Source organism: Marmota flaviventris, chromosome 3 (genome assembly GCF_047511675.1).
Source record: "Marmota flaviventris isolate mMarFla1 chromosome 3, mMarFla1.hap1, whole genome shotgun sequence".
Taxonomy (NCBI): Eukaryota; Metazoa; Chordata; class Mammalia; order Rodentia; family Sciuridae; genus Marmota; species Marmota flaviventris.
The window spans coordinates 80,384,601-80,402,185 of record NC_092500.1 but is presented as its reverse complement, the minus strand read 5'-3'; the positions used below and the strand labels follow the sequence as shown (position 1 = coordinate 80,402,185).

The 17,585-nt window shown below is 38.6% G+C and overlaps 1 pseudogene; it reads right to left on the bottom strand.

The window, feature by feature from the left end:
- Nucleotides 1–15,529: 15,529 nt before the first annotated feature.
- On the bottom strand, nt 15,530–16,143 carry LOC139705021 (ras-related C3 botulinum toxin substrate 1 pseudogene; annotated as a pseudogene).
- Nucleotides 16,144–17,585: the final 1,442 nt, after the last annotated feature.

The following is a 17,585-nucleotide window of genomic DNA, read 5'->3' as shown; positions in this document are numbered from 1 at the left end:
CAGTGCACAGTTTTTATGTGCAGCAGTGAACAGTGTTCAAAATAGGCTCCTCCCCCTATTTTTTTTTTTCTTTCTCAGACCTCACTTGAGTTTCCTTTCTCCTAACTCCAACATGTTCTTTTTCTCCTTTATGGAGTCATTATCCTCTGTGTAACTTCTAAGCTTGTTCATCCTGATTACTCCCACTGTTTCACACTCACCCTGCAAACACAATGTCTCACTAATTCCTTCTTTGAAATACATTTTGAATCTGTTTACTTCTTCCTATATCACTTTAGTGAAAGTCATCAAAATTTCGTTGCTAAGTTATCCTAATATTCTCAAACCTGAGATAGTCTACCTGCTCCTGTGACCCATCTCACTGTCTTTTCCCATTGTTCACAGTGTAGACAGAGTGATTTTTCAAAATCCTAATCTTGATGGTATCACAAACCTAAGATGTATTCAATGGCTTTGGATAAAGAAAAAATCTTTGATGTATAATGTCCAAAGTAATCTGGCTGTTCCTCACCCTCCATAGGCTTTAGCTGCCTGTTTTCACTGTTTCCAAATCATGTGTTTCTTCTCCTTGGTTCCTGGCCTTTTCTTTGTTGGAAGTTTTAAAATTCTTAACTCAATCCCATTTGTTTTTGTTCTGCTTGGGCTCCCTGTTTCTTCTTGATTTAATCTTGGTAGCTTATATGTTTCTATGAATTTATTCATTTCTTCTAGGTTGTGAAATTTGGTGGCCTGTAATTGTTCATAATAGTCCCTTATGATCTTTTTAAAAGAATTTCTGTGGCATTGCTTGTAATGTGCCCTCTTCTGTGAAGAAAATCTCTCTTGATGACTTTATAGATGAATTTTACCAAAAATTTAAAGCACAGCAAACACCAATTCTCAAAATCTCCCTCAAAAAAAATTAAAGGAGAAGGGGATACTTTCAAACTCCTTCTATGAGGCCAGAATGGCCCTGCTATCAGAACCAGATAAGATTATAATAACAATAAAATTATGGACTAATAATATCTTTGGTGAATATGTGCAAAAATTCCCAATAAAATACTAGCAAACTGAATCCAACAACACATCAAAAAAGATTATACACCATGATTAAGTGGGTTTATCTCAGGAATGCAAGGATGGTTCAACATATGCATATTAAACATCAAAAGGACAAAAACCATATGATCTTCTCAATAGACATGAAGAGTATTTAATAAAATTCAATATTCCTTCATGATAAAAAGTCTTATCAGATATAGACAATATAATTTCTGAGCTCTTTATGATGAATTAACAGCTAACATCATACAAAATGGAGAAAAGTTGGAAACACTCTGTAAAATCTGGAACAAGACAAGGAAGCTCAGTTTTGTCACTCTTATTTAACACAATTTGGAAGTCATGGCCAGAGCAGTTAGGCAAGAAAAAGAAAGGGCATCCAAATAGAAAGGGGAAGCCAAATTATCCTTGTTTGCAAATGGCATTATAAATAGAGGAACCTAAAGACTTCATCAAAATACTTAAAACTGATAAATTTAGAGATTTGTGGACATAAGATAAACATACAAAAATTAACATTTCAATTCACCAACAATGAATTAGCTGAAAAAGAAATCAAGGATATAATTCCATTAACAATAGCTACAAAAATAAAACCTAGGAATAAATTTAACCAAGGAGATTAAAAAAACTCTACAATGAAAAGTATAAATTGCTGATGAATGAAGCAGCAGAGGACACACACACACACACACACACACACACACACACACACAGGAGAAACATCCCATGTTTGTGGATTGGAGGAGTTAATACTGTTAAAATGTCTATAGTGCCTTAAGAGATTTGTAGATTAATGACACTCCCTATCAAAATGTCAATGATATTCCTTACAGAAATAGAAAAACCTAAAATTTGTTTGAAACTGCAAGACACTTCAAAGAACCAAAGCAGTTCTGAGCAAAAAGAACAATGCTGGAGGTTTCACAATACTTAAAACACAGTACAAAGATAGAGTAACTGCAACAGCATGAAACACAAATAGTGGAAAAGGATAGAGAACCAAAAATAAACCCATGTATTTGTAGCCAGCTAATTTTAAAATTTTGTTCTTTTTAGTTATACATGACAGTAGAATGTATTTTAACATATCATACATACATAGAGTATAACTTCCCACTTTCATGGTTGTACACAATGTGGAGTTACAATGGTTGTGTATTCATATATGAACATAAGAAAGTTATGTCTGATCCATTCTACTGTCTTTCCTATTCTCATTCTCTCCCCCTCTTTTGCCCATACTCCCTCCAATTTGGTGAACTTCTCCCTACCCTCTGCTTATTGTGAGTCAGTATCTGCATATCAGAGAGATTTGGGGGATTAGCTTATTTTACTTAGCATGATAGTCTCTAGTTTCATCCATTTACCAGTAAATGCCATAATTTCATTCTTTATGGCTGAGTAATAGTCCATTGTGTATATGTACCACATTTTCTTTATCCATTCATCTGTTGAAGGGTACCTAGGTTGGTTCCATAGCTATAAACATTGATGTGGCTCTTTTGCTGTAGTCTGCTGATTTTAAGTCCTTTGGGTATAACCGAGGAGTGGGATAACTGGATCAAATGGTGGTTCCATTCCAAGTTTTCTGAGGAATCTGCATACTGCTTTCCAGAGTGGTTGCACCATTTTGCATTCCCACCAGCAATGTATGAGTGAATCTTTTTCTCCACATCCTCACCAACATTTATTGTATTAACTTGTATTCTAGGTCATTGCCATTCTGACTAGTGTGAGATAAATTCTCAGTGTAGTTTTAATTTGCTAGAGATGTTCAATATTTTTTTTATATATTTGTTGAGTGATCATATTTCTTCTTCTGTGATGTGTCTGTCAGTTTCTTGTTCCATTTATTGATTGAGTTATTTGTTTTTTTGGTGTTAAGTTTTTAGTTTTTTTTTTTTTTTTTGTACCAGGGATTGAACTCAGGGGCACTTGGCCACTGAGCCACATCCCCAGTCCCATTTTGTCTTTTATTTAGAGACAGGGTCTCACTGAATTGCTTAGTGCCTTGCTTTTGCTGAGGCTGGATTTGAACTCACGATCCTCCTGCTTCAGCCTCTGAGCCTGTGGGATTACAGGTGTGTGCCACATGCCTGGCTTTTTGAGTTCTTTATAAATCTTGGAAATTAATGGTGTATCTGAGGTGCAGGTGGCAAAGATTTTCTCCTACTCTGTAGGCTCTCTCTTCATGTTCTTGTTTCCTTTGCTGTGAAGAAGTTTTTAGGTTGATATTTGATACTATGCCATTTATTGATTTTTTATTTTATTTTTTGCACTTTAGGAGTCTTGTTGAGGAATCGGTTCCTAACCCTTCATGATGGAAATTTGGGCCTACTTTTTCTTCTAATAGGCACAGGTTCTCTGGTCTATTGCCTAGGTCCTTGATCCACATTGAGATGAGTTCTGTGCAGGGTGAGAGAGAGTGTTTAATTTCATTTTGTTACATATGGATTTCCAATTTTCCCAGCACCATTTACTGAAGAGGCTATTTTTTCTTCAATGTATTTGAGAACTGTATTTATGTGGGTTTTTCTCTGTGTTTTCTGTTCTGTACCATTGGTTTTCATGTCTGTTTTGGTGCCAATACCATGCTGTTTTTGTTATGATAGCTGTGTAGTCTAATTTAGGTTCTGGTTAATTATGATGCCTCTTGCTTCACTTTTCCTGCAGGATTGCTTTTTCTATTGTGGGTCTCTTATTTTTCCAAATGAATTTCATGACTGCTTTTTTTATTTATATGAAGAACATCATTAGACCCTTAATAGGAATTGCATTAAATCTGTATAGTGCTTTTGGTAGTATGGCCATTTTGACAGTATTAATTCTGACTATCCAAGAACATGGGGGATCTTTCCATCTTCTAAGGTTTTCTTCAATTTCTTTTTTTAAGAGTTCTGTAGTTTTCATTGTACAGATCTTTCACCTCTTTTTTTTTAGATTGATTCCCAAACATTTTATTTTCTTTGAGGCTCTTGTGAATGGGATAGTTTTCCTAATTTTTCTTCCATTGGATTCATCACTGATATATAGGAATGCAGTGATTCATGGGTGTTAATTTTATATCCAGCTACTTTATTGAATTCATATATGAGTTCTAGAAGTTTTCTGGTGGAGTGTTTTGGGTCTTCTAAATATAAAATCATGTCATAGAGATAGTTTGAGTTCTGCTTTTCCTATTGGTATCCATTTGATTTCTTTCTTATGTCTAATTGCTCTGGCTAGAGTTTCCAGGATTGTTTAATAGAAGTAGTAAAAGAGGGGGGTATCCCTGTCTTGTTCCAGTTTTTAGAGGGAATGCTTTTGATTTTTCTCCATTTAATATAATGTTGGCCTTGGGTTTAGCTTAGGTAGCTTTTACAATGTTGAGGTATGTTCTTAATATTCCTAGTTTTTCTAGTGGTTTGAACATGAATGGATGTTGTATTTTGTCAAATGCCTTTTCTACATCTATTGAGATAATAATGTAATTCCTGTCTTTAAGTCAGTGATGTGATGAATTACATTTATTGATTTCTGTATGTTGAACCAACTTTGTATCCCTGGGATGAACCCCACTTAATCATAGTGCACTATATTTTAAATATGTTTTTGTATGCAATTTGCCAGTATTTTATTAAGAATTTTTGCATCTATGCTCATCAGGGATATTGGTCTGAAATTTTCTTTCCTTGATGTGTCTCTTTATCATTTTGGTGTCAGAGTGATACTAGCTTCAGAGAATGATTTTGGAAGGGTTCCCTCCTTTTCTATTTCATGGCATAATGTGAGGAGGATTAGTGTTAGTTCTTCTTTGAAGGTCTTGTAGAATGCGACTGAGAATCCATCTGGGCCTGGGCTTTTCTTTGTTGGTAGGCTTTTAATGGCATCATCAATATAATTGCTTAAAACTTATCTGCTTAAATTTTCTACGTCCTCCTGATGCAATTTTAGTAGGTCATAGGTTTCTAGAAATTTGCCAATGTCTTCAAGATTTTCTGTTTTTTAAAAAAATTTTTAGTTGTTGAGAGACATTTTATTTAGTTAGTTATTTTTATGTGGTGCTAAGGATTGAACCCTGTGCCTCACACATGCTAGGCAAGTGCTCTACCACTGAACCACAACCCTAGCCCAAGGTTTGCTATTTTATTAGAGAATAAAATTTTCAAATAGTTTCTGATTATTGTCTGTATTTCAGTTGTATCTGTTGTGATATTTCCTTTTTCATCATGAATTTTACTGATTTTTCTTTGTTTATTTTCATTAGCTTGACAAAGGTGTATCCATTTTATTTATTTTTTCAAAGAATCAGGTTTTGTTTTGTCTATATTTTTATTATTTTTTTCATTTCAATTTTATTGATTTTAGCTCTGATTTTAATTATTTTTCCTGTCTTCTACTGCTTTTGGTGTTGGGAGTGGTGATTTGAATTACTCTCTGACTCTCTGGCAACAGGAGCATGCCTCTGCTGGGAACTCCTTGTGGAGAGGCACAGATTGAGATTGTCCATTTGCTATGGTGATGCCCTGTACAAAGGAGGTTTCATGCTAGTCATGGGACTATCAGTCTTGACACTGAGTTCAGACACCAGCTTCTGGGGGTAAAGAATTATGAGCACAAGTTGATAATTATAATTAGGCTGCCCAGACGTTCATCCTTTACCCTGCCTGCTTTGGAGAAACTTTCCCAGAAAAAAAATCCTTTTGATATTAAACCCTATATAATAAACGTGCTGAGCGATCTCTGGGTCATTATATCTCCATCAGAGTGTGACGATCCACCTGGTTTCAGCTTTTTCTCTCTTTGTATGTCTGTCTGTCTTTTCCAGGCCACCATCACCCTTTGCTGGGTTTCTGAATTAATGGCCATGCAGGTTGCAGCATTTTGGTGTTGATTTGTTCTTTTTCTATGGCTTTGAGATGTAATGTTGGTTGTTTATTTGTTGACTTTCTATCCTGTTAGTGAATGAGCTTAATGCAGTGAACTTTTGTCTTAGCACTGCCTTCAAAATGTCCCAGAGATTTTAACATGATGTATTGCTATTCTCATTTACTTCTAAGTGTTTTTTTTTTAATTTCATCTGCTATCCATTGGTCATTCAATATCTTATTATTTAGTCTCCAAGTTTTAGAGTAGCTTCTGTTTTTTTATTTTCTCATTGATTTTTAATTTCATTCCATTATGGTCTGATAGAATACAAGGTATTATCTCTCTCTTTTTTTTATTTTCTAAAAGTTGCTTTGTGGCCTAAGATATGGTCTATTTTAGAGAAGGATCTGTGTGCTGCTGAGAAGAAAGTGTATTCAGTCATTGGTGGATGAAATATTCTAATATGTCTCTTAAGTCTAAATTATGAATTGTAGTTTTTTGTTCTATCACTTCTTTTTTTAGTGTTTGTTTGGAGGATTTATCCCATGGTGAGAGAGATGTTTTAAAGTCACCCAGTATTATTTGTGTTATGATCTATTTGATTCTTGAAATTGAGAAATGTTTGTTTGATGTATGTAGATATCCATTGTTTGGGGCATAAATATTTATAATTGTTATGTCTTATTGATATATAATTGCTTTAAGCAAATGTACTTTGTCCCTTCTGATTAGCTTTGGCTTGAAGTCCACTTTATGTGATAGAAACTCCTGCTTGTTTACGAGATACATGTGAGTAATATGTATTTTCCCATACTTTTACCTTTTGTCTGTGAATGTTTTTGCTAAGAGGTAAGGCTCTTGGAGACAACATACTGTTTTTTTTTTTTTTTTTTAAATATTTTTTAGTTGTTGATGGACATTTATTTATTTATTTATTTATTTATTTATTTTTATGTGTGCTGAGAATCAAACCCAGTGCCTCACACATGCTAGGCAAGCACTCTGCCACTGAGCCACAATCTCAGCCCAGGTCTTGTTTTTTAATCCAACCTGGCAGTCTATGTCTTTTGATTGATGAGTTTAGGTCATTTACATTCATGTTATTGAGAAATAATTTTTATTTCCTGTCATTTTTATTTATTTCTGGTTTTTAATTTGAATTAATTTCTCCATTGATTTACTCTTCTTTTAGTGTAGTATGTTTTATAGAGCAGGATTTCTAATTGTGAATTCTTTTAACTTTTTTTATCATGGAAGGTTTTTATTTCATTGTCAATTCTGAAGCTATATTTCTGGGTGTAGTATTCTCAGCTGACATCCATTTTCTTTTAGAGAGAGAGATATATATATCTCCAAGGCTTCCTAGCTCTGAGGGTCTGAGTTGAGAAATCATCTGAGATCTGGATTGGTTTCCCTCTAAACATGACTTGTCAGTTTTCTCTAGCAGCCTTTAAAATTTTATTCTTATTCTGTATGTTAGGCATTTTCATAATAATGTACCTTGGTGTGGGTATGTTGTTATTTTGTATATTAAGGGTGCTGTAGTCCTCCTGTACTTGATTTTCTACTTCATTCTTTAGGTTTGGGAAATTTTCTGATATTACTTCATTGCAAAGATTGTACATTCCTTTCATTTTTACCTCTGAGCTTTTGTCTATCCCAATAAATGTTAAGTGTGGTCTTTTTAGGTTGTCTTATATTTCTTGGAAGTCCTGTTCATGGTCGCTTAACATGTTTTCTCCATGGTCAGCTTTGTTTTCAAGAATATATATTTTACCTTCATTGCCTGAAATTCTGACTTCCAAGTTGTCTAGCCTGTTGGTGATGCTTTCAATTGAATTCTTAATTTGGTTTATTGATTTCTTCATTTTGAGGTTTCTGCTTTTTTTGTTGTTGTTCAGAATCTTCATCTCTCTGTTGAAGTGATCTTTCACCTCCTGTATTTTCTCTCTGATTTCACTCCTTATATCATTGTTTGCTTCACAGAACAGTTTAATTATGTACATTCTAAACTCCTCCTCTGACATTTCTTCCACTGTGGTGTTGATGGATTCTGTTACTGAAGTATTTTGGTTTGTTTGGTACATTTTGTTCCCTTGCTTTTTCATGTTGTTTGTGTATCTACCCATCTAACTATAAATTTGAGGCAGTAGAGTTTCTACCCTTTGAATATATAGTTTCCCTGAAGATTTTGCCATCTAGGGGAGAGACAAATGATAACAACAACCAATGCAAACAATATACAGCATTAAACCAAAGAGCCCCTGCTATGATGTCTATAGTGTTGTTACAATAAATAGAAATTATGTGATCATTTATTGCTTACAGTAAAAACAGTTAGTTTGCAAAAGGGTTTACAGTTCAAATAGTGCACAGGGAGAGAAAAGAAGTGATGTAGAATGTGATGATTATAAGGAAGGAGGGAAAAGAATAGAAGTAAAAAATTAAAGGAAGAGTAAAAGAACAATAGGGATTGGCTGTTGGCAGAAGAAAAGAGAGAAAGATTCAAGGGAAATAGATAAGTGAAAGAAAAAATATATAAAGTAAAAATTTGAGAAATAAAAATAAAAGAATACAAAGCAAAACTGAAATATAACAATCCATATTCCTAGTCCTCAAAAACTAACTTGAGAAAAGAAAAAGAGGGAAAAAGATCTCAATGAAAAGTTAAAGAATTGTTTCTATTGGAGTTCAAAAGATTCTCAGCTTTCCTTCTCAATAGTTTGGTGTGGTTTTCTGCAGTATAATGCTTGCTACACCCTTAGTGTGGGGTTGCTAGGGTGAGAGAGGTAATCCCATAGGCAAGACTTCTGAAGGCAGGATTTAGGCTTAAATAGGCTGTAGGCTCTTTGCTGAATGCCAGTTGGTCTGGAGATTTTAAATCAGTGCACTTCCAGGGCCTGGCAATTGCTGGTCCAAGCTGTAAGTCTGCACCAGGGATCTCCTCTGGGTTCCACTCATGTGGTGGAGGAGCAAATTCTTAGTCCACTATGTCACCTGTGGGCCCCACATTTCCTGGTTTCAGGTTCACTCTCCAAACTCAATCTCTCCCTCCCTGGCCTTTTAAAATTCCTGGTCAGGCATGTGTCTCCCAGGAGGTCCTGCAAGCAGCGTGATCGGAAGGGGAGAAGGATAGCTATGTGGGTTTCCATGACCAGCTGTCTCCTGTGTAAACCTCTCTCCAGGTTTGATATTCTTAGGCACACTCTATGTTGTGCAGTGTGGGTTTGCCAGGCCTGTGTTTTGGGCCAGATTTGGGTTAGCCAGGAATTGGCTCCTCTGCTGCTAGTCCCTACATGCAGCTTCAAATGGTTTCTTCTTCTGTCCTCCACACACCTCCAGGAGAGGTGTGGTTTCTTTCCCATACAAGGCTGTTATGAAGCACCTCTTTCAGCTTAGTCAGGCAAGTTGTCTTTGATCTGTAAACTCTCTGTACCCAGACACACCCCAGCCCTCCTAAATATGCAGGTACCTCTAATTCTCCTATCCCTCCACTGTGCTCAGAGAGGGACCGCTTTGGCTGGTGCCTCTAGCAGAAGCTGAGATTGTGGTGCTGGAGATTTCTTCCTTATTTTTTAATATCCAACCTCCTTAGTCCCTAATCTGCTTTGAGTGTCCAGTACTAAATTCTGTTTCTCCAGTGAGTCCCTCTCACATTGCTCTGCAGCTGGACTTCAGGGTATAGTATGCAGGAGAAGTTATGTATGGTATGTCGTTTCCTAGATTAGGTTATAAAGAGCTGTGACTTTGTCTCAGGTGCTCTCTCTCCCTGTCTCTCTGCTATATCATTGACTCTGGAGGAAGCCACATCATGAGCAGTCCTGTGGAGAGATCTGCGTGGTTTGGAACTGAAGCCTCCTGCCAAAAGACATGAGTGAACCTGAAGGTAGACTTCAACCCTGTGGAGTCTTCAGAATCTTCAGCCTGGATGACAGCTTGACTATAACCTCTTGAGAGCCTGGATCCTGACCCTTCAGCAATAATTGTTTTGAGCTACTACATTTGAGAACAGTTTGTTATGTGCTATTCCACCATGCGGCCTGCGCAATGGTTTCATTAATGAGGTTCTTGGCATAAAAGTTAGCTAGAAGAGATCGAAATAAAACACACAGACTCAGTTACCTTATTTCTATTGCCAGGTCTGAGACGGCTCCCCTCTCTGGCTCCAACCTCTAACCGTCCAGCAGGGCAGCAAGGATTACTCAGGGCTAGCAGGAGAGAGAGAGAATGAACACGCCTGGGAGTAGCCTTTTATTGGGGAACAAGAAATTCAGGGGAGAATTCCATCCAATGAAGGTTGAGGGGGGACTGCACTCCAAGGTCAGGGTCAGTGATTGGGCCCCCAGGGTCAGTGGTCAGTCACACCCCACACGGACGGGTTCTCTCATCAGGAAAGGGCCGGGAAAGTTCCGACACAGCCAGAACGCCTCAGACCCTAAACAGGAGCCGCCCAGTCACGTGTCAGGATGGCTTCCCACATGCTATAAATAACTAATACATTGTTCATACCCAGGATTGAGAGGGGACAAGGCAGGAAAAGGGATGAAGCATTTTTAATGTTTCTAAAAAGCAATTGTAGACACGTTGTAAACTTGAGTAGATTGATCATATAATCTGCATCTTGTTGAGGCTAAATAATGATGGCAAAGATTTGGGAATTAGACAATTTAAGAAGGGGATTTAAAATTAGTTAGCTACCTATTCCAAAACATGCATTTTGTTATATATTGTTTCAGTTTTGCTGTGTAACAAACCACCCCCAAAATTTGTTGGCTTAAAAAATAAGTTTCCCTCACACTATTCTGTGCATGTTTTTGGTTACATTCTCAGGACTCACTTATGCAACTGCATTTAGCTGCTTGATTGCCTGTGGGGGTGCTCACCTGAGCAAATGAGGCCTCTTTCATCCTGGAGCTGGAAGGCCAAAGTTTTTCACATGATACAGTATGAATAGAAGCTGCATGGTCTAAGAGCCTTTGAAGTCACGGAATCACTTAGGCTGCATTTTATTGTATAAAACAAATCCTTATCAGATTAAAGTGATAGAAACAGATTAGTTCTTGATGGGTGGAGTGGCAAAATCACATTACAAAAGAGTGTGGCCACAGGATGCTATAATTCATTGGAAGCCATTATAGTAAGAACCTGCCACTTTTGCATTCTTTCCCAGTAATTCAAATTCCTCCTACATGTAAAGTACACTCAGCTCTTCCCAAGATTCCTGAAGTCTTATCCAGTTATTACATTGGTCCCAAAGTCCATTATTTTATAATCTGCATTAGGTCCAAATGGTTTAGCCTCCATGGGTGTAGCTCCTCCTGATGCAGAGAACTGAGAGCTCAGAGGTTTTCTTCCCTCCCCACCCAATGCACATACGAAGGTGAGACAGGAAGAGGATGTCCACAAAACACTCTCATGGAAAAATATGAGGAATGGAAGGTACTTGATAGTGACTAGTTAACAGGAATTTTGAAACGTGGCTGGCTGGATTCATCTTGCCAGGACCCACTTCTTTGGTAACAGGGAATGATTAACAAGCACCTAGTTCTAGTCCCTTAGAGTGATTGTCTTATCCTACTTGATCCCTGGTTCTTGGCTTTGCAGTGGGATCTTGGTTCCCTTTAGGCCCTCAGTTGTGCCTTCTGAGATATTTTTCCTTTTTGGTTTAAAACTGTCCCATGTTTGTAGAAGAGTAACTTTCTTTTCCTATTTGCCAACTGTAGAAAAATTTAAGCCCAGACTCTCCATTTTTTACTGTCTCTGTCTCTTCTATTCTAAACTAGTGGCATCCTTACCAATATAATTCTCTCAGAAACTTTGTGGATTTGTTATGTGTCTTATTGGGGTTCCTTCCATAATCCAAAGCCACGTGCATTATTCTTTTGAAACAGACCTAAATTGTCCCACAGCTGAGACAATGTTTTTGAGATTCCTAGGAGGCCTTTTATCCTGCTGAGCAATGTCTACTAGGTGCTGCCTTACATCTTTCTGAAGTCTCAACAAAAGATGATCTTATAGCCACATCTTTGATTCTACACCAAGGTCTTCTCTTACTTTGATGTTTTTTGCTGATTGGAAATATTAGAAATGCTTAACAGTTTATTTCCTGGGTCTTCTATACCTCCTCCAAATTTGACTTGAAAACTGAACAAATCTTTTTAGTTTTCTTTTCGTGCTATATCATGTAGAGTTAAAAAAGAAAAAAAAAAATCCTGCTGATTTTGACAAAATTTGCCTCTAAATATCCTTAATCAGATACACAGTTTTATTAGGTACATTTTAAAAATAACTCTCTGAGTTACCTGGGCAACAGTTTTACCAATGTTTCCACCAGTATAGAGCATGCATGTTATGGTTTAGATATGAGATGTCCTTCCAAAAGCCATGTGTGAGACAATGCAAGAAAGTTTGGAGGTGAAATGATTGGTTTATGAGAGCCTTAACCTAACCAGTGCATTAATTCTCTGATAGGGATTAAGTGGTAACTGAAGGCAGGCAAGTAGGGTGTGGCTAGAGGAGTTGGGTCATTGGGGTGTGCCTTTGGGCTATATATTTTGTCCTGCCTCACCTTAGGCCCAAGCAATTGAGTCAGCCATCTATGGACTGAGACCTCTGAAACTGTGAGCCTCAAATAAACTTTTCCTCCTCTAAAATTGTTCTTGTCGGATCTATTGGTCACAGCAGTGAAAAACTGACTAAGACAATGGGTCATGATTTCTCCAGAATCTAATAGTGGTTACCCCACTTTCTATCTTCAGTGTTTCATCTGCTTCAAAGGCTAATGCTATGTGTTTTAGGTTTTTGTTATGGCGTCCCCCCTCCCCCCCCTTTTCAGTTGGCCTTTGTTACAGAGCCACTCCCAAATTCACAGCTTAAAACAACAATTTGTTATTTCTCAGTATTTTGTAAGTTGGTTGGTTGCTGCTCTGCTGGGCTCACCATTTGGCAATTCAGCTGAGGACTGGGCTCCCCTGGGATAGTTGGGCCTCTCCATTTGAACTTGCAGCCTTAACGAAGCAAGACTGGGTTCCTTTATATGGAAATGTTTTAAGAAAGTAGAAAGCTTCTTGCTGTCCAGCCTCAGAAGTCCCACAGTGCCACTTCTGCATCCTTTTGGCCAAGGTGAGTCATAGTCAGGCCCTGATTAGAAAGGAGGGGAGAGAGATTTCTTCTTCTTCTTCTTCTTCTTCTTCTTCTTCTTCTTCTTCTTCTGTGGTGCTGGGGATTGAATCAAGGGCCTTGTGCATGTGAGGCAAGCACTCTACCATCTGAGCTATAGCCTTAGCCCAACAGATCATTTCTTTTTTTATATATAATTTTTTTAGTTGTAGATGGACACAATACCTTTATTTGTTTAGTTTTATGTGGTGCCTGGGATCGAACCCAGTGCCTCATGCATGCTAGGCAAGTGCTCTATCACTGAGCTACAATCCTGGCCCCTTTCCAACAGACCACCACTTCTTGATAAGATGTGCCATCTGGTCTAGCAACTTGGGAAGACAGATTTTATAATCTGCTGAACTCATAGATCATGTGGTATAGATGGTGGCATATTGCTCATATCAAGCAGCCCACTAAAAGCAGCTAATTTCAAGGAAGCCCCTTTTATCTTTTTCTGCATTTCATAAAGTCTGTCAGCAAATAAAAGCCCATATGCTTTCTAACATCACTTCTATGATTGTTATTTATTTACCCATGGAAGTGACCAATTAAAGGCATGTATCCCTTGTAAAGAGATGTAATTTTTGTAAAATATTGTATGGAGCTCAGAAACTCTTTTTCCCCCTAGTGATTTGGAGTGAATAGGATAAACCTAAAATGGTTTAGATTGTCTACTTTCAAACTAAGGTATACCTGAAAACAGTTTAGATTCAGTTTGCACCTGTTTACAGATGCTAGGCATTCTTTCTTTTTTTAATATTTATTTTTTAGGTGTAGATGAATACAACACAATGCCTTTATTTTTATGTGGTGCTGAGGATCGAACCCAGGTCCTGCCCATGCTAGGCAAGCGCTCTACTGCTGAGCCACAATCCCAGCCCATGAGCCATAATCCCAGCCCAAGGCATTATTTCTTAAGGACTATCATTTGTTTTAATGTTTTTTTATGATTCAAGAATTTATTAAGTCATACATGCAAAACATACTGCTAATTGCATTAGCAAAAGATCAATGTAAAAACACTCCACAGTTCTGCAACTGTCAATTTAAAAAATTTTGTTCTAGTGGTTGAAAGGTCCAACATTGTGTTCTTGCCAGTGAGTTTAAGTTGTACAGAACATTGTTAGCACTATCACAGTTTACAGAACCTCACAGACCCAAAGAACATCATTAGGCAAAGCCACAACAGGAAGCGTGTGTCCGTGTGTGTGTGTGTGTGTGTGTGTGTGTGTGTGAGGTAAACAGGGTCAGTATTAGTCACATGACAGTGTTGATAATCTGGCAAGACAGTGATGTTAAGAAGGTTCATAGTTGAAGAATATCTAAAATATTTTAAAAACTGTAAAGCTGCAGCACATGATTTTTACACCTAGTTATTAGAAAACTAAGGAAAGCACTTATTAGCTTTGAATAAAGTAACATGAAAACAGGAATGCACTTTTACTAACCTACAAAAAAACTAATGCATTATTAGAAAGATTTATAGTACAGGTAGGAGGCATATTGCTCATTAAGAAGGGGTTCTATAAGAAAATCACTTACTAAGTTAGCAACTATGGGAATGGCCGTTCAAAAGTGAATTAAATGCCCAATTCCAGGAGGGATGGCAAGTATAGGAAAATGGAGAAGCTTAAGAAAAGACACTTAATACCAACCTTTCTTCATCTACTGCATTTGACAGAAATTAATCTTTAAAAATCTTTACCCGTGGCACTTTTTTATTCAGTTGAATTATTCTGTGTACAATGTAGTGTAAATTAATCTCCACTTATATTTAGTCAAAATACTGTCTTCATCCTTTGATCATGTCGTGTTTCACACACTCCACCCAGCACACCCACGACTAGGAACAGAATACTTCATTAGAGGAAACACGTGAATGAGAGTTCTGTTCAAAGACTCTGCAAAAGCTAGTCGACTGATTTAAAAAAAAAAAAAAAAACTCACTATGAAATCAGAAACTTATCCAAAGAGCTGAGTTATACTCATTTCATTACGACATACAGTACAGTTACTTGGTGAACATGGGCTGATAAGTTACTGATGCATTAAAGGGCAACATTTCATTAAGGAGGCTGTGCTGCTTCACATGATCTCAAACTACTCAGAAAGCGTCTGCACCTCCTGACTTCAGAAGCGCAGTCTTCTTAGACAAAGTTCTCCCAACAGTTTAGTGCTCAGTGTTCTCAGCACAACGCAACTTAGTTCAGAAGGTATTTTGGCAACTCTTAATCTGAGCAAGAATAGGGGCTTTTGAAAAATAAGGCTTTAAGAAGGCTTGTCACTTTAGGGCTAAATTTTAATAGAATGTGAGTTTGAACTTATATACTTAAAACTAACCCTTAAAATTACTGATTGGTTCAAAATGGTTTTATGGAAAAATTAATCTTTAACCAAAACTTGGCATTGAGTGCGAAGGCTCCACTGTTTTTGAGCAAAGCATACAAAGGTTCCAAGGGGCAGGATCAAGAAGGAGGGACTTGGACATTTACAACAGCAGGCATTTTCTCTTCCTCTTCTTAACAGGAGGTGGGCAGAGAACTGCTCGAATAGCTTCATAAAACATTGTCTTGAGGCCTCTCTGTGTGAGTGCTGAGCACTCCAGGTATTTTACAGCACCAATCTCCTTAGCGATGGCTAACCCTTGTGGATAGGTGATGGGAGTCAGCTTCTTCTCCTTCAGTTTCTCAATTGTGTCATTATCATCCCTAAGATCAAGTTTAGTTCCCACTAGGATGATAGGAGTGTTGGGACAATGGTGTCGCACTTCGGATACCACTTTGCAGGGACATTTTCAAATGATGCAGGACTCACAAGGAAAAAGCAAATTAAGAAAACATCTGTTTGTGGATAGGAGAGGGGGCGCAATCTGTCATAATCTTCTTGTCCAGCTGTATCCCATAAGCCCAGATTCACAGGTTTCCCATCTACCATAACATTGGCAGAATAGTTGTCAAAAACAGTGGGGATATACTCTCCAGGAAATGCATTGGTTGTATAACTGATCAGTAGGCAAGTTTTACCTACAGCTCTGTCTCCCACCACCACACACTTGATGGCCTGCATCTGGGCCGCTCGCGGGGCCACCGCAGCCGCCCCGCGCTGAGAGGAGAAGTGGCGGGCGCGGAAACCGGCGGCAGTCGGCCTAGTGGCTGCCGGCGGCGGGGGCACGGGGTGCCCGGCCGCTGTCCACGCCGCCACGCCCTCCGCGGACTGGAAGCTAAAGCCTGGCAGCAGCCACCACCCAAAGCTGAGGAAAACTACAGAGAAACCGGAAAATCTGTTTTAATGTTTAGCCAACTTTCTTTTTTAAAAAAATATTTATTTTTTAGTTACAGTTGGACACAACACCTTTATTTTATTTATTTTCGTGTGGTGCTGAGGATCAAACCCAGGGCCTTGCACATGCTAGGCAAGCGTGAGCCACAATCCCAGCCCCCAACTTTATTTTCTAATATGCAAAACTTTCTACAAGTGACAAGACATGATCTAATTTATAGTTTCCATTTATATGGCCATAAAATCCTATTTGCAACCATGGCTGAATTTTTCATGTATTCAGGCTTCATGCAAGTTATAGTCCTTTGTGGGAAGCCACTCCTGAGCTGCTTAGTACCTTCACTCAGCTTTGAGCCAGGTGTTGAGAGCCACAGCTGAGTTGGAATGGCCCCTGGCATTTTGCCAGAAGTAATGGTTGAGAGGCGAGCCATTAAGATGATGCTGGATTGATTCAATTGTATAGTAGACCTTTACTGTCCCTTAATAGGATGGCTCTTGTTGCATCCTACGTTCGCTACTTTGGAGTTCCCCTTGAGTTCTTGGGGGTTCCGAGAGTGAGTGCACATGCCGGGGTGGTGGTGGGGCTGGTGGTGGTGGTGGTGGTAGGGTGGTGTGGGGGGGGGGAATTCCGGTTGGTGTGTGGTGTGTTCCTGGAGGAGCCGCATGGGTGGCATTTGGGAGAGTTCCTGGGGAGCATGTGTGGAGTGTGCTGGTGGCATTCAGAAATAAAGTTTGTTCCTGCTTGAGTGGCTCGTGATTTGTGCCCAGCCAGACTGTGGCAGCCAGGGAGATTTTAGCTCAAAGCTGAGTTTAGATACCAGATTTTCACGCTTTTTTGTGTCCCCTCCCACTTAATAGATGACACAGTGCACATGACTTCATGGCTCTGTAGACTGATCTCGTAGCTCCGGAGTTGGGCATGACCCACTGGGATTTGGACAGCCCACCTCTTACCTTAATTGGTTAAGAACATTCTATAGAAAGCCTTTGAAGTTCCCCCATATAGATAAAGCAAACAGGGCTCTCGCTCTCTCTTTCCAGTGCAGAAGCTCCACCCTTAAGGTCGAATAGCCCTCCTGCCCTTGCTCTTTAAAACTATTTTCTGTGTTGTGTGATTTTTTGCAAATATCTCAGCCAGCTCACTCCTCGCAGGGGAACCCAGCTTCTGTTGCCTGCATGGGCTGTGGGCGAGACTCCTTAATGTACTCATTTGTAGTTATGGATGTGTTCGTGGGGCAGCTCTACTAACT